This window comes from Sarcophilus harrisii, chromosome 6 (assembly GCF_902635505.1).
Source record: "Sarcophilus harrisii chromosome 6, mSarHar1.11, whole genome shotgun sequence".
Taxonomy (NCBI): domain Eukaryota; kingdom Metazoa; phylum Chordata; class Mammalia; order Dasyuromorphia; family Dasyuridae; genus Sarcophilus; species Sarcophilus harrisii.
Window position 1 is genome coordinate 70265931 of NC_045431.1, and position 17923 is coordinate 70283853.

Here is a 17923-nt window from a genome sequence, read left to right on the forward strand (position 1 = left end):
AATAGTTAAAGAATTATTAGGTGGATCAGTACAAATTTCTGCTACTGTGATAATAATGCTGGTAAAATAGAATTTATATTCCTTACTTTTGCTGTCTTTAGGCATCTTTGTTACTACTGAATCAATGGAGATATTTTATTAGGACTTTAAAGGTTAAAAAAAACCTGCCAGATTAACTTTCTCTCCATCTCAACTGGGGGTACATTTCACAGTCTTCTCCCCCCTCATATTGATCTTTTCCTTTTTAAACCTTCTACTTTATAGCCTTTCAATATCTTCTGTAATTAATAGAGGTGAAGTGGAAGCATAATCCAAGGAAAAATCTACCAAACCTTTCTTTAGACACAGAAATAACTCTACTGATGTCTTCAAGCCTAGGAAATGAAATGTAATAGAAATCGGGTGTCCTTTAACGTTCTGGATATTACTATACTATATGGCTTCTAGCAGTGGCTAATGGGTATCTAATTATATAGAAGTGAGTGATACATGAGACTCTACAGTAATAGCGACTGATAATTCAATAGCAAAATAAGCTTTACAAAGCACACACTCCACAGCAGCCCTAGCAGGAGAACAACGCAATTATTATTACTCTCATTTTAAAGAAGAAGGAATTGAAGCCCAAAAAACCATTGAGTCTCATGATCAGCCCTCTGAATTTCAAGTTAAAGACTTATTTTGCTACCCTTTTGCTACCTGTTTTTAATAATTGTACAGGAACAAATGACATTTGAAACTAAACAGTATAATGCAATTCAAGAATGCAACAGCTTTTTCTACTCAGAATTTTGCCCAAACTCAATTAAATACACCTTGATTTCCTTAGTCTAGCCTGTAACTGTCCAATTTCTGAGGCCAAAGGAAACATATCTCATTCCCATAACTGAAGAGTGCCTTACTTAAAGTCAACAATTGCATTCTGACAAAACGTGGTCAATGTAATTTAGCCGAGTTTTGTCAGGTGATGGAGCCGAATAACAACAAAAACTTGGAAGTTTGCAAACAAGAGATGAGATCTGCTTCCAAGAAGGTCACAAAGGCAGCATGGGAAAGTGGGAAGACAGTTGGATTTTGAGTTTGAGGACTGATTCTAGTACTTGAGAGACTATGGGCACATCATCTCTACTGGAGCATCTGAGACCTAGTTTGTAAAATTGGGAATTGGGCTAGAACACCTCTGAGGACCCTCCTCAGACTAAGTCTATGATCTTGTGTTGACAGGAAGAGGACTTGGATCCCATCTTGTGCTGGCCCATTTTACCAACTTTGTTTAAATCCCATTTTCCCAGAACACTGAAAAGCTTCTCTGGACTTCCAAGGAACCCAAGAATTCCAGAGCAGATAAAGGTATCTTATTCTCTCTCTGCAAACTGTACTGATACCTCAGAGAGGAGGTTCAAAATACTACATTTTGTTTCTGAGAAAAAACAAAACAAACCTATTAAGTCTGAGGATCTTAAGGGAGGTCAAAAGCATTTTAAAAATTGGTAGTATTTTTTTTTTCATGAAAAGCTTGAAAACCTTTACTTTTGAACTGGATTTTTTATTGCTTTAGTGTAGGATCTCCTGGTATGAAAAGTACCTTCAGTGCTGCAGATAGACCACTTATGAATAACTTTAACAGTCGTGCAGGTTTGCTGCCATGGCCATCATGTTCCAGAGGTAGGATTGGAAGCCTGGTTTTCCCAACTCCAAATTTGCTGTTGTTGTATTTTGGTCATGTCTGACTCTTCATGATCTCATGTGGAATTTTCTTGACAAGATACTTCAGTGATTGGCCATTCCCTTCTCCAGCTCATTTTACAGATGAGGAAACTTAGCAAAAAGGGTTACACAGCTAGGAAGTGTCCTGAACTCAGGAAGATGAGTCTTTCTGACACTAGACTCATAACTCCATTCACTTCACCATCTCGCCATCCCCCTGTCTCCAAGGCTGACCAGTAAATTATGCTGCCTTCTTTTCCAAAAGTTATAGTATTCAACAATGACTTTCAGACATGAAGGCATTCCAATAGAAGTATTTATGAGAATACTGAATTTAAAAAATCTAAATGTGTGGGCCTTTTCCCTGTTGATATTTTATCTCCAACACAGACAAAATGTATAAAGAAATAAATGACTTAACTAGGTCACCTTGTCTTTTGTGAGCTAAACAATTCACAAATGTACACAATTAATCCCATTCCTGCTCGCCTTCTAAAAGCCATGATGGATGGGCATGATTTTAATCTATGTATTCAACAAGACCCCATCACCTGCCTCATATTCCTCCACTAACTGGCTATTCCAATATTAGGTAATAGTACAATCTCCCTGGCACTTTATCAATTCTTTTACAAATCTCATGGCACATTTTCTACCCCTTCTAAGCACATTCTGCCTCAGCCACTCGTGTGCTTGCCTAATCAGGAAGCCCCTGGAGCTGAGTCTCTCAAAGTGGGTCATGACACGGACTCAATCTGAGGAATTCATCCTAGAGCAATGTGCTAAGGTGCAAGGTAGGGCTGTGCTTGGCCAAGGGACGATATCGTCAGTGTTGGGAAAATCTTCTGCTTGGCATGTGGCAGCTACCTGGGGATTCAGGGCTGATGGTAGTAAAGTGAGAGAGGATCAGACTAGGCAGCGGAGAAAACAGATTGGCTGGAAGAGGAGCAGCAAGCATTCAGAGACTCGGGAGGAAAATAAGCAATGAAAAAACTAAACAATATGATTCATGAGTTGATAGAAGGATACCCAAAATGTGGCATGAGAGGAAACAGAAAAAAGCAGAGGCAGCTGCTGCTGCTCAGCAATGCCCTGAAATAGAATAGTCTGGCACACAGCAGCCGCTTAATAAATGCTTTTTTTGTGGTTAGTGGTAGTGGTGGTGATAATAACTTCCTTTCAGAACTCTCAACAGATAATACATTAACAAATATTTAGTATCCAGGCTAGCAGAGTGTATAGAAAGAGTACTCATCTTGGAGTCAGGAAAAGAAGAATTTTAAAAGATGACCCTGCACAAGCCATTTACTCTTTCTCAAGTTTAGTTTCTTCATCTGAAAAATAAGGATCAATAATAGTGCTTTCCTCATTCTTGTCAGTTTTTTGCAAGCACCAAGGCATTACATAAAAGTTGATTATTATTATTAATAGTAATAATATCAATAATATTATTATTAAGCAATAATAATAACAATAATTTTATTAGTAGTAAGCAATAATAATAACAACAACAGTATTATTATTAGTAGTAATAATATCAATAATAGTATTATTATTAGTAGTAAGTAATAATAAGAACAATAATAATAACAGTATTATGATTATTAGTAGTGATAATATCAATATAGTATTATTATTAGTAAGTAATAATAATAACAATAATTTTGTTATTAGTAGTAAGCAATAATAACAACAGTATTATTATTATTATAAGTAATAATATCAATAATAATATTAGTAGTAGTAGTAAGTAATAATAATAATAGTGTTATTAGTAGTAAGCAATAATAACAACAGTATTATTATTAGTAGTAATAATATCAATAATAGTATTATTATTAGTGGCAAGTAATAATAACAATAATATTGTTATTAGTATTAAGCAATAATAACAATAACAGTATTATTATTATTATTATTAGTAGTAGTAGTAGTAAGTAATAAGAACAGCATTAATATTAGTAGTAGTAGTAGTAGTAGTAGTAGTAGTGATAATAGTGATAATATTGAGGATGATGATGATGATGATGATGATGATGATGAAGATCAGGTGCTGGAAATACAAAAATAAGCAGCAATAATCCTTGACTTCAGCACACTTACAGTCCAACAGCTTTCATGCTAAGTAGTCGTGAAAACGTGCTTTACCCAGATGAGCTAACTAACAAGGTAGCAGCAGAGATGGAGATCTAGAGAGAGGTGAGAAATATGTAGCATCCCCAGGGTCTTGGTGCATTTTAAAGTGATGAGAGCTTAAAGTCCCCATATTTTGGAGGAAAAATCCCCAAGATGTGTACACTAAATGGATGTTTCTTTAACACAAATGACATTTCCTGAGTGATTTCCAGCTGTCTAGAGCTAGGCTACAAGGTCATATGGGACTGTTCTCAAAAGCCTTGGGGTTGAGCCTTTGAACCCCAATATTGGGTGGTTGGGGGACCATGTCTGAACTCTCAGAGCCCATTTTCTCAATGGAAATCACCAGTGGACTTTCTGTCACAGAAAGCTGTCGTAAACAAAGGACTGTAAATCTTGAAGCAATGTTTAAACTGGCCAGTCCACATGTTGACTCTGGGCCAAGTACTGGGCCAGAAACAAGAAGCTTCTGCCTTCAAGGAGCTGACAGTCTAGTGGGGGAAAGAAGATGAATATAACAAGAAGAAGACCACAAACAGGGGGAAGGTGGCCTTGGACAGGGGCACTAACAGCTGGGAAGATTGAAAAAAGCTTCCTGCTGATGGTGAGAGTGGAGCTGAATCTTAAAGTAAACCAGGGCAGCTGAGAGGCAGGGGGGTAGCATTGGAAGTATGGGAGACCACCAGTGCCGAGGCAACAGGGGGGCACAGGGCTACATGTGAGGGACCAAAACGGGTTAGTACGGCTACATCACAGGATGTCTGCGTTTGATCCTGGAGGCAACATGCTGCTGTGTTTATGAATGGGTGTGTGTGAGTGTGTGATATAGGCAAATCTATACTGGAGTTATCAATGTCAGATGAGTGGAGAATGGATTAGAAAGAGGAGAGACAGGAAGACTAGTGAAGAGGTTACTGCGATGGTCCGAGAGCAAAGATTGTGGCTGTGTGAGGAGAGATAAAGGGATCTATCTGTAGAAAGGAAGGATGTGAGAGTAGAAATAACATGAAAAAGCAACAGATTGTATATGTGGGAGAGTGAGAGTGAGGTGATAGGGAGAACACCATGTGGATTTTTCCCCCTTTTTTCTCTCTTAAAAAATTTTACGCCTTTGATTGCTATAGTGCATCACTTCTAAGAATACTCATTTCTTGTTCTTCGGTCCTTTGCCCTCAGAATAGACCCTACCTTTTAAAAAATGTTTAAGAAAAAATTTTCATCTGATATGTATACATCCTTCTGTCCCACTGGTGCTATACTGCTTTAGAGAGGGTGATGAATAGAGAAGATCATCTGGTGTGAGGTTTTTTTTTTTTCCCTTTCAGATCTCCAATTTGTTGCCTAGGAATGCTATATGGTATTATGCTTTAAGTGGATTAAAACTAATTTAAGAAATTTAAAAATGAATATTACTTAACAAACTCTGAGAAAACTAACAAGACCAACAAGGTTGAGAAATCATTTTTGAATGCCATACACTCAGAATGTGGAAATACGTGAAATTCGTCTCTTCACCTTCCTTCTCTCCATTTACTCCCAAATGTCCTCTTTTTCTTAACTTCATTCAGCTTCCCAAATAGTACCACCAGGCTCCCAGCACCCACGCTGGAAACCTCATGTCATCCTTGGTGCTCCCTCCATTCAATTAAGCAGCTACAATCTCTTTCTTCATTTAACCTCTGGCTGACATTACCCTTGTCTCTTCCTTTACATTTCTATCGCTATCCGCAGACTTTCATCGCTTCTTGCCCGCACCATTGCAGTGGCTGACCACCTGGTCTCCCTCTTTCTAGTCTCTTAGCTGTTGCCATCCTGCCTGCACAACAATGAGAGATTAGTCTGGTCCCTTGTTGAAAACTCCATAACTCATAAATCTTCTATGGCTCCCCATTAAATACTAAATAAAGTCCAACTCCTTACACTGCCATTCAAAGTCCTTCACAATCTGGCTCTAACAAGGGCCTAAAAATAAGTATTTGTTAAAGTGATTTTGGTGGGCATTTCACTTCTTTTCAGAAAATTTGTTTCCAAGTAGTCACATGCCTTTTTTCTTTCACATTTCACTTAATTCTTTGAAGTGAAAATTTTTTGTTTGTCACGTTGATATTGGGCTAGAATATCCGAAATAAAGGGACTCTAGCCTCTACAATCTCTCTCTATATTTCTGTGTTTCTGTGTCTCTGTGTCTGAGTCTCTGCCTTTGCCTCTTTCACCTTAGAAACTGATTACATCTTGAGAGCATCTTACCAGTTATTAAGCCTATCCCTGTCATTGGAAAAAGTCTGGCAGGTGATTAAAAAAATTATCATAGTTGATCCCTCACTTACAGGAATCATTCAGTGAGGGAAAATTGCTTTATATTATCTCTTCTAGAAAACCATGTTATATTCTGTTTGACAGTGTTTTCATTTTCAAATGTGGAGAAACAAAGTGATTTCTCCACAAACACAAAGCATAGCTTTCAAAAAAAAAAAAAAGATTTTTTTCTTTTAAACTTTCTTTTTTTCTTGTAGATTTCCTTCTAGTTGTTCTTGGTGCAATGAGAAGAGCAGTGGGTAACTTGGTCGTGTCATTCCTCCTGAGCTTGTTTCCTCATTTGTAAAATGAAGTATCTGGATTGGAATGCTCCTAATGTAACTTCTAGTTCTGGATGTATAGTCCTGTGATACCCTTATTCTTAATTATATATCTCCACAAAAGCTCTTTCCATCCCTCACCAGCAGCTGTTTGGTTTCTTCAAACATCATACTTTCTGCAGGATAAGACCATCACCAAAAATCTCACAATCAGTTTGCAGATGATTTCAGCAGCGGTGTTCAGCAGCTTCAGTGGCCTCCCTGCTCTGATTGGAGGGCTGAAGGATGGAGCAAAAAGTTCCTCCTAAAGCCTCCTTTGATAGAAGGCTCAGAATTTTCAGCCAACTCTTCATTTCCCACCAGTGACTCTCCTTGCTTTTGACTCCCTGAACATCATGTCTGTACTGGGTATTCTCTTGTCCATCCCTCCCTCCCTCCCTAACACTCAACATTAGATTGTTTATGCCTTGACGGCAAAACTTTTTCTTTTTCTTATTTGTATATTGAGAACTTTACACAGCACATTGATTATTGACTTTTGAGTCTATTCTGGTGTCTTATGGAGTTCATAGACATGATCCTGGGTTCTTAAAAAGATATACTAGAGGAATCCAAGTTCTAGATGGTCCTTCCCCTCAGCTGGAAAGACTTTGATGAGCTCAATATATGTCATTGTCATTTCTGACATGTTATATGTGGTGTATGTATCATTTATTTGAGAACCAAGAGAACTACAGAACCTCAGGTACCATCTTTTATTCTCTGTACCTGATCAAGAATCCCCATCCTAGTGGGAGTGGCTCATTACCCAAATCATGGCAAACCATCATGTGATATATTTATTTTGACCCATGTTCACGTATAGCCTCTGACTGATACAAGTTGTGTCACCTGAATTCTTAGTGGCCCCCGAGCCACTCTAAAATCAAATCACAGAGGGGTCACTGCATCATTACAGGGAGTTTTCACACTAGGAATTCTCTACTCTGATGAAATAAAAACGTTTTGAATTTTTTTTTGTTTGTTTTAAGGCATTATATATCCTGTCCTCGGAATTACCCAATAAGGTGGTTAGTGAAGATGCTGTGATCTCCAATTTCATATGAGGAAAGTTTGCTCTTACAACTAGTAATAAATTCAATCCTTCTCTTCTTATCTGCAATCCTGAACAAGGCTTCACTAAATCTACACTAGGTGTTACTTTTGCAAATCAATTGTCTCACCCAATACTCTTTAAAAGCCCTTTCAACTTCTGTAGTTTTTCTGGTTGCAAACCAACTCTTATGTACTCATGTTTCTTTCAAGTACGGCCAGTTTCTCTCGGGTCTCATTCTGCTCTATTTAATCTAATAGTTTAAAGCTCTGGCCTTATTATACAGTGCCATTTCAGTAGGTTGCAGGCAACAACCTTTTGATTTTGACGAAAACAGTCCTAGGAATTTGCCTGCCATGTCTTTATTAAGGAAAGATTGTGGTTTCTCTTAAAATGCAATGAGCCAGGGTAGTTAAGGGGCACTGAGAAGAAGCCCTGGAGTCAGAAGGACCTGAGTTCAAATCTAGCCTCAGACATTACTCGCTGTGTGACCCTGGGCAAGCCACTTAACCTTAAATTTAAAAAATGCAGTGGGCCAGCAAAGGGAATTGGACCAGTTAAACTGCCCGGGGCCCCAAAGCTACCTGAAGAATGGCAGAGAGAAGGATGGCACTGCTTTTTCAGCAGACCCCTACGTGTTCATTGTTATCTCCAATTTTGAGGATGAGAAACTGAAGACAGGTTCAGTGCTTTGCTGAAATAGTCTCTCATTCAGGTCCTCACTCTCCCTCAAACACTATGATCAGAGAAGGGTCAGGTCTCTCTCTGACTGAATGACTCTTTCCACATGGCCATGGACTCACTTGGCTCAGATGTGAAAAAAAAGAGAGTAGCCAGGTTTGAATGGAACTAGAGAGGGAGGGTTTATGAGGGAAGTGACTTAAAAACAAAAACCCGATCGCCTGAGGGCATTGGTTGTTCTGGAAATGAATAAGCAGAGGAGAGAAATGAAATGAATTGAGAATAGATGTATGTTTTACATACATAGGAGTGTATGTAAAGCTATGTAAGAACCCAGTTACATAAAAGAAGGAGCCCCTGGCAGAATCAATTAACCCTCCCCGAGGAGATGAGTTTGTGACTTACAAACAAACATTTCTCATCACTTATTACACAACAAAAGAATCTGCACTTTAAATCCCATTTAATCTTAAAATATTGATTCAGTCACGGGCATTGCTAAGACCCTGGAAATGCTACTAAGGGCTTCCAAGAAGGTTCCATATTTTGGTATATTAGCATTTACTGTACTAAGAGAAGGGCATTGACCAAGATAAACATGGGCCGACACAGCAGCAGAAATGCACCTGAAAACCAAGTCCAGAAGTTGCATTTCTCTCCCTCTCCCCACACCCCTTTATCATTTCTAATGAAATAGTTGCAGCAGAGAGAGCAGAGAGGCTGGGCTTGGAGCAGGGAGCCTCCCTTTCAGATTCTGTCTCTCATAATTTCTTTCTGGATAAGCCCACGGCCACTTACTTTGCCTCTCTGGGTCTCAGGTAACTACCTAAGACCTACCTCTTAAGCCACAGAAGGTGGCAATCCAATCACGATATTACAGAATCATCGAGACATGGCTTGGGAAACGTTCATTATTCATTGTAGTCTCAAGTTATCTGCCCATGGGCCCTCTAGAACAGCCGAATCGCAGAGTTAGAAGGGAAGAGGCAGCCAAACAGGGTCTACGAAATTCCTGACAAGTGGCCAGCCGGCCTTTACTCTAAAATGTCTGATAATGGGCTTGGGAGAGGGTCATTACTGCTGGACTTTACTTCTGAAGGGCTCTAACTCTATGGCCCAGAGGCACGAGACCCAACATCCAAACTATTAAATCATTGTTCTTTTTTCTTTCGCCTATGTGGGTACCTACTATTACTTCAGGTTAAAAGCATATAAACCAGGAACTCATTTCTTCTTTTCTTTTGTCAAGATTGCTTTTATTTTAGACAGGAAAGTCAGATTTCATTTTCTAACGATTTAGAACTATGGAGAGCTGGTTGGCTACATTTGTGATAATGGATAATTGGGCCACAAAGTCAGAACAGATCGATGTGAAGTCCGAAAGGTCATTTCTGTAGAGTTGGTTGGGATTATGGGGCTGGAAGGGACCTTGGGAGGGTCATTGGCCCAACCCCCTCACTTTACAGAGGAAACTAAAGCCTGCCGAGGTTAAGTGATTGGATCAAATCCACATAGGTTGTAAGAGTCAGCAATGTGAGATTTGAACTCATGATTTGGGATACAGCAGCCTTTTCATTCTCCCACTCTGACTTCCATAAAAAGCTTTTAGGGAATAATACACTTTCTTGCAAACATAACTGTATTGACAATGAATACTTGTCATGCAGTTAAGAACAAGCAAGACAAAAACAAACAAAAACATTGGGCTCGTGCACTGGCAATGAAACAGGGAGACTTGCAGAGCTTCCAACAATATTGATGGTGTTTTGGAAGCCAATCAGATAAGCTTATCAATGTAGAAGACTCTGACTGGGCCACTGTCCTCAAGCTCTTATGAGAGGCCATGAGCTCTCTCTGGAGGCCAACCAGCCCTGTCATGTTCTTCACTGCTGTTCCATTCTCAGAAATCAACTCCTCTGCATGGAGGGAAAGCATACCTTTCTTATATGTATGCTTATTATATACAAATATATTAATATATGTGTACTTAAGTATAATCATTTCACATGGGAACCGGAGGCAATGTAAAATACTCAACAGAATTCAAGAAGAACTTAAGAGTTGGGAACAAATGGATTAGAATCCTACCTCTAATGTTTGCTAGCTGGACAAGAAGTCATTCAATGCTCTAGACAGAGAAAGCAATATTTACTCTCAAAAAACAAACTATGTATGCATTCAGACACTTATGCACATACATGCTCATGAATGTACTATATAAACACATATATCTTACATATACATATGTATATATATGAGTAATTTCATGAATCTAGGACACCTTGGATGTACAAACTTATTTCATGGGTGTAATCAAGGAACTTCTATTCTCTGAGAGATGCTCAGAGTAGAAGTGTCAAATACATGATCCCTCAACATTCCTTGGTGTTGCTTGAAACTGGTTAATATATATTATTGAAATAATAATATGGAAATATATAATGAAACAGATAAAATTCAATAGAACATAAATAATGTTAATTTGTAGTTTTCTAAGTCATTAGGTTGCCTGCAAGGATGTGTCTATTTGAGTTGGTGGCTTGTCCATGGTTCGATGGCCAGTGTAGATCAGATGCCCACTCTGACTTTACAGATAGTCCACAGGACAAAATATTATTGTTTCTTAGGTAGCAACAAATATGGAGGATTTAGACAAAGAAGAATTCTTTTAAGAGTGGATGCAAAGGGGATAAAAGCAAAATCTAAAGAGCAATAGATACAATTACTCCAATAATGTAAATGAAAACCACAGGAAAGATCAATGAAATTTAGGTCAAATACAATGGTCAATGTTGGATCAAAATTATCTAAGGCAAAGTGCCCGTTCTTCCTTTCCACCAATAAGTAGCAAACCACAAAAATGGAAAGTAATTTGGATGGTTGTTTGCAACAACTCTATTAAGCAATTTTTATTGGAAAGTTTTAGGAGGCAGTTAGGAAGGGTGGTGGTGTCTGGTAGAAAGGGACCAAAAAGTCAAAATAAAATGGATCAATAAAAAAGAAAAAAGCTGCCTTATAAGAAGATAATAAGTTCATGAGCCTTAAAAACCATAAACCTTACATATTCAGATGCCACAATGAGGGCATATAAACAACATTTATATTGTTTTTTGTAAATTTATATTGTTTTGTAATTTTGTAATTTATATAATATATTAAATATATTATATATCACATAATATATAATATAATATATACAAAATATAAATTTTGTAATTTATATTGTATTTTGTAAAGACATTCACTGAGCTTGCTGGATTTGGTCTACATGGATTGATGTTAACTGAAACGGAATCAAGAATTGGAAATATACAAGGTCAGTAGTATAAATGGAAAGAACAAAACACATAACCTACAAACATGTAACATGGTATAAACAAAACAACTGAAAATGAATGTGGGGAAATTATAGGGAACAAGCTTGGATCCAAAGAAGAATTGTGAGAAAATACTTCCTCTCACATGTGGGGAGGAAGGAGGCAAGTTGCTTATAGGTGTGAACATCCTATATAATGGCAGACTTTTTTTAGGTGTTGTTCACTTTTGCTGAATTTTCTCCTTTTCCTTTTTTTAAATCTTTTATTCTAAGACATAGCTCTCTGGGGAAAGCTAGGCCATATAAAAGTCAACAAAAACTATTTAGGAAAAAAACTAAAGGTAACAACATATGTGACTGGATATCTTCCATAAGAGTATCTCCTAATGTGAGAATAAGGATTAGTCAATGGGAAGACTTTGTGTTCTGATGTAATCTATGCATTTCTAAGAGCTCTAGAGGAAAACTCCCAGCATGCTGGATGTGCCCCATTTGCAGGCTAAGAGCTGCATCCAATGAGAGGCCAGGGATGGATTGAGATCTCTACTGCCTGAAGGAATACCCACTTCACTGAGATCAAAGCTCCATTAAGTACCAAAGAAAGTACATACATATATACATGTATCAGAGCTTTTGAATAGCAGTGTCAAAACATTTCCCCGATGCCTTACTTCTGGAAAATAATTGACCTCAAAATGGTTCTTCTATTTTTTATCTTTAAAAGTAAGTTACCACAAGAGTAAACTAAGCATTATTAATAAATATATTATGAACGTAATAGCAATGAAATAATTTCTGTGTCTTTCGTATAGTTGCAGTACTTTTCTAAAACAATAACCACTACCACAAAGTAGAATTAAATCCACTCAGTTATTTAGGGCTGGAGGATCTATTTTCTAGATACACTACCATCCCTCTTTACCTCTCCTCCCTTACAACTGGCTCTACCAGAAAACATGGTAGCTGTATTAGAGACATTGATGTCCTATTTCTTGAAAGATTTCTTAGCAAGTGATAATTTGGAGAGATTGTCCAGCAGTGTCTTATAGATGTGGAAGTACCAAAGTTCTCAGGAGCAGTTCTTCAGAGAAAATCAAAGAGCCAGACTGCACTGAACCTCTGTATTTTTTGCTCTGGGTATCTTGAATCGGGCTACTCTGGATTTCATCATAGTCTTAATCTTCCTCTAACTTGGTTCATTGGGCAGTTTCATCTGCATCCTTCCTATAGGATCATTGTTATTATCTGACCACCCACATAGCCACAACTTAAGGCAACTCTGTCTTCCAGCCAAACAGGCTTATTTGATGTTCCATGTCATGGTACCTTCAGCCTCCTTGCCACTCCCCAGGCCACCCCACTCCATGGAAATGGAATCTTTGACTCTCTCAAAACATTTTCTGTTTTGAGTATCATTTTCTGTATAAACCTTCTCCTGATCATAGTCTTTTCTCTTCTGAAATCACTTTGTATTCTTTTGTATCGACAACTATCACTGTATCTGTCCTTTCCTCTTGTAGAATAAAAGCCCTTTGATATCAAGCCCTTTTTGTTCAATTTCCAGCATTCAGAACAGTGTCTAGCACATAGTAATAATTACTAAACACACGAGGAATGGACAAATCGTATTCCTTGCAATTATTCTACAGAACTCCTTATCTATTGAATTGTTTAGTTCTATTGTTTCTATTGTGTGTGTATCTATTGTTGTTTAGTCCAACTTCATCCTGGTTTACTCTTGTCTTTAGGATATTTTAAATCTTGAAGGACACCCTAGGCAATCAGGGGGCCTTATCCAAAGTCCTTTTGAAACTAGAATTTCATTCATGCTTTTTGCATTGCTGAAATATCATAGTTTTAGCATTTAATCCAATATGAGCAATCATGGTACTTCTTTGACCCCAGAACATGACTACAAGAAAACATCATTAATTACAGTCTACACTAACTGGAAATTTGTGATAATTCCCCCTATACAAGGAAATGGTTTGCTAAGTAACTAAGATTTTAGTGAAAATCTTTAAATTACTTAACAAAATTGTTTTAAAGTCCACCAGAAGCACCCATTAGCAAACAAATAAATTAATCCTTTACACAGGGTACACCCAACATCAGCAAAATTATTCTTCCTTATTCCTGCTGGTCTGTCCCTATTCTCAACTGACTTATTTTTTTTTTTTTTGTAATTGTTGCTATGTCATCAATGGAGTCATATTTCAGGCTTGACTTAAAGGTTACATTTGATTCTTCCCTTTCCCTCCACATTTCTATTAACAGTGTCACTAATTAGTCACTAATCAAATCTTCCCTTGAAGTCATGTGCCATCACCATCATCATCCTTCATTGTCTGGACTTTTGTAATTACTTAACTTGGCTTCTTATTTGTTGGTCACCTTCTTTATTCCACAAAGCACATTCCTACTACATTATTTTCCTAAAATTACATTGAGACTCTACATATAACTTACTTACCCCCTCCCCCCAAAAAGCAACAATAACCAAGACCATAAGCTACCCAGTGTTAAAGATCATTATCTTCTTTTTTTTTTTTTTTAAACTGATGAAGTTGGAAGATAGTTTGGACTATGGAGTTTTAATGCTTGTTGAATGATAAATGACCTTGTACAAGGCAATACTTTGTCTAACTTAAATCACTAAACAGCCTTGAAAATATAACAGCAGATTCCTTTAGATGTTTTCTGTAATTTAGACTTCTCACTGATTCAGAGAGACATTTGCTAGAATTGGTCCAAGAGTGAGCTTTCTATGTAGTTCCTATGCCTTAAAACCTGCCCATGTGATAAAACTTCAAATTATCTGCCTAACAGGACCATTATAATGTTTTCCAACTTTAAGCTCCGTTCTCTAAGACGTTTCTATTTGTTAAACAAACTGAAGCAAAACGGAACTAGACAACTCTTTCATTTCCTTTTACTATTTATAGAAGTATAAATATAACCCTCTGCTAGGTTATCAGAGTGCAAACTCTGGCAGGTCCCATCCAGTTGGAAGGGCTGTGGAGTATGTTTGAGGAATGCTGTGTCTGCCATCTGAAGATCTACCTAGATACACTCGGGAAGGTTTAGTGACACTTTGACCATCAGGCACTGAGCTTTTTTGGCTAGATCAATTCATGAAGATATTGAAGAGAAGCCACCATTAGTGAATAGTGTATCCCACATTGAAGAACTCATTTGCCCTGTAATCCTAGAATATGAATTTAGCAATTATAAACCCATATTTTGTCAAAAGACAGCATGCAAAAAAATCCTAAATGAAGGGGAATTTACATCAAAAAAACAAATCCAATCCAAATTAAAATAAAAACCTAAACAGATAAAAAAGGAAAAGATCTGTTTGTCTTTTATCCAGCTTACAGCCCAAATCTAGCCAGTAACCCAGAAAGATGTGGATTCTATTAGCAGAGCAACAGTTATCCTGATATCAAATTTTGGAGGTTAAGTTTTAAGTTAACTAGTAAATGCCATTTATTAAAATTTGCCAAAACAAACATGGATGCAAGCAAAATAATGTTTGTATGTATATATTATGTGGTTACTGACAGGACAGGTCAGAGCACTACTGACAAACAATTCCTAAGCATTACTTTGACATTAAGAAGTCACAATCCATCAACTTAATGGCAGAGCAATAATCCTGGGGGTGCTAGGGGAGTTGGCCATTCAGAGCTGCATTGTGGGAAGGAGATAGTAGTTCAAATGGCCCCTGTCTGAAAATAAAGGCACAAACTAAGCAAAAATTCCTTTATACTTCCATCACCAGCTATCAGAGAATATATTTTCTCAGTGAGAGAGGCTCATTTGTAATGTGTGAAATAGGAGCAAATACAGGAACTATCTGAAAAGCTAAAATAGCTACCAAGTAGATATTTTTTGAATAGAAGCCTCTTTGACTTCTAATGCAGATATCTGGGGAAGTGGAGAAATGGATCTGGATATAATAGCTGTGACCATGAAGACACAGCAGCAACACAGTAGGTGATTAATAATGGCTTACAGAATTCAATTGCCTCTTCTTTGGTGCTTGGTGAAAAGCAGTTCCAGTGTATTCTGCTGTACTGCCCCATTCCTCCATCCCTCCTAAACAATTCAGAAGAGGCTACTTTATGCTTTGTTGACAACAAAATAGCCCCCTCCAGTATCTCTGTTGTGCCAGATTACTGAAGCACTTGGGAGACTCATATTATAGAGACCCAAACCTTAAGAACAGGGGAGGTTTAGAAACCTGATTTTGTGATTTTTGAGGCAGCCTCCAAGGCAGCAGACTGGTAAACTCTTCTTTAACTTGTAGCTTTGGAAAGCTGTCCAGTTCACTGAGAGCTTTAATGATTTGTCCAGGGTCACATGCCAGAAGGGCAGCTAGACAGTATAATGGATAGAGCACAAGGGAAGACCTGAGTTCAAATTCAGTCTCAAACACTTACTCCAGGCAAGTCCCTTAATGCTATCTGAGCTAATTTTCTCTTCTGTAAAGTGAGTAAAATGAGCCACTCTAGTATCATTACTAAGAAAGCCCCACATGGGGTCATGAAGATTTGGACACGATTGAACAACTATGTCTTGTTCGGAGGCAGGATTGGAATCCAGGGCCAATACAAGAATGAATGTTTAGCTAAGGGGGTCTGGGAAAGTCCACTTGCCTGGGAGCCTTTGATTCCACTCTTGGTAGAGCTGCATTGCCTCCAATAAGACTCTCAGTCTCCAAGGGCTTTAGGTTTCCCATTTAGAAAAACGGGGAGCTTATCCTAGCTGATCCCTTTCTAGTTCTAAAGAGTCTCCAAATCTAAGCAGGTTGCTCTCAGAAATGCAGAGGGCTTAGAAAAAGTGGGTGCTTGAGGAAAACTCAGGGTTTCCTAGACTCATCAATATCATCAGTTAGACTCTTAAGTATCCCTTAAGTATTTGAACCCCAAATTAGAGGCTTGGGGACCCCACATCAGCATCCATGTAGAGATGCTGTCTTGGTCTCCAGAAGGCTCTGCCACTTGCTGTCTGTCCATATATCCCAAAGTGATTTCCTTCAGTGTCTCCTGTGTCTCAGTCCCCCAAACTCTCATCCTTGTACACAGGAACACCTGGGACAATAATTACAGTTATGAACACATGAAAATCAGGCTTCAAACTCTCAAACCAACAGCGGTATCTCCTCTCTCTTTCCTGTGCTTCTAGCGAATGGGATGGGGGTACTGGTGCAAGGGAACCCAGAGAAGACCATCAGAAAGCAGTGTCACTATTAGATAGGTGGGGCAATGGCCTTCAAGCTTTTCGTTTAACTTCTTGTGGAAGTTAAAAGCGTGACTCGGGCTCAGGTTTATAATCTGCAAAATGAGAGGGTGGACCAGATGACCTCTATGGTCACTTCTGGCTCTGTATCTATGATGCTGTGCGATCCTGTGCCTTCCCTGAGTGGCCCCATGACACGGTGGGTAGGGGGTCGGCCTCAGAATCAGGATGATTTGGGCTCAAGTCTTGTCTGATACCTCAGTGACCCCCAAGGCAACTGTCCAAAACTATAAATCACCAATGAGTTACTGAGTTACTGATCTGTGTTAGTAGAGGAAGCACCCCACACCAAGAAAATTATCTACAAAAAAGAAATGATTTCCATCTTCCCTTCACAGACATGGAGTCATCTGTATGTTATGGAGATGGATTTCTATAATTTTGATCTACTAGAAAGGGGAAACCATCAGCTAGTCTTTGCTTCATTTCAGGCAGGATAAATCATGGAGAAAGGACGGACAAGGAAACTTGTCACTCTCTCTATTGAAAAACCTTCCGCTGTCCCTACTGCCTACCAAAATGAATCGCAAACTCCCCGGTTTGGCATTCAAGGCCCTCTACAATATGGCCCCAACCTATCTTGCCATTGCTCCCCAAGAAGTCTCCACTGCTCCAGCCACACTGGCTCCCACTGTTCTCCAAATATTCCACACAGTCTTCCACTTGAACCTGGTTTTTGCTACAACATGCTCTCCCATCATCACCACTTGTGAAATCCTAACTATAGTTATCCCTTCCACATTATGGGGCTTAGGAGCACATGTTGTCTGCAGCTTCTTCAAAGCTCTCCCCAAATTCCCATTTAATTGATATATTGATATTTAAGTGATATATTGAAGTCATGATAGGGAATGTCGCAATGTGGAAGGGATAACTACACTCTTCAAGGACCAGCTCATCAAATGTTACTGCCTTTGGGAAGCCTTTGCCAAATGTGATTTCTCTGCTAAATCAATCTCTCTAAGCGAAGACCTTTGTCCGTACCTCTCTAACAGCACTGGTCACTTCTGTCGGTGAGGCAGTTATCTATATACAGAATGTATTAGATGTCAAAATCCTTGAATAGAGAGACTTGTTTCTGTGTCCCCATCCCCAGGTCACTAGTACAGG

The 17923-nt window shown here is 38.5% G+C and overlaps 1 protein-coding gene across 3 annotated transcripts in view; it reads right to left on the reverse strand.

Moving 5' to 3' along the window:
• Nucleotides 1-17923, reverse strand: part of ZNF827 (zinc finger protein 827) — a 256084-nt gene that overhangs the window by 57456 nt on the left and 180705 nt on the right. The window lies entirely within an intron of this gene.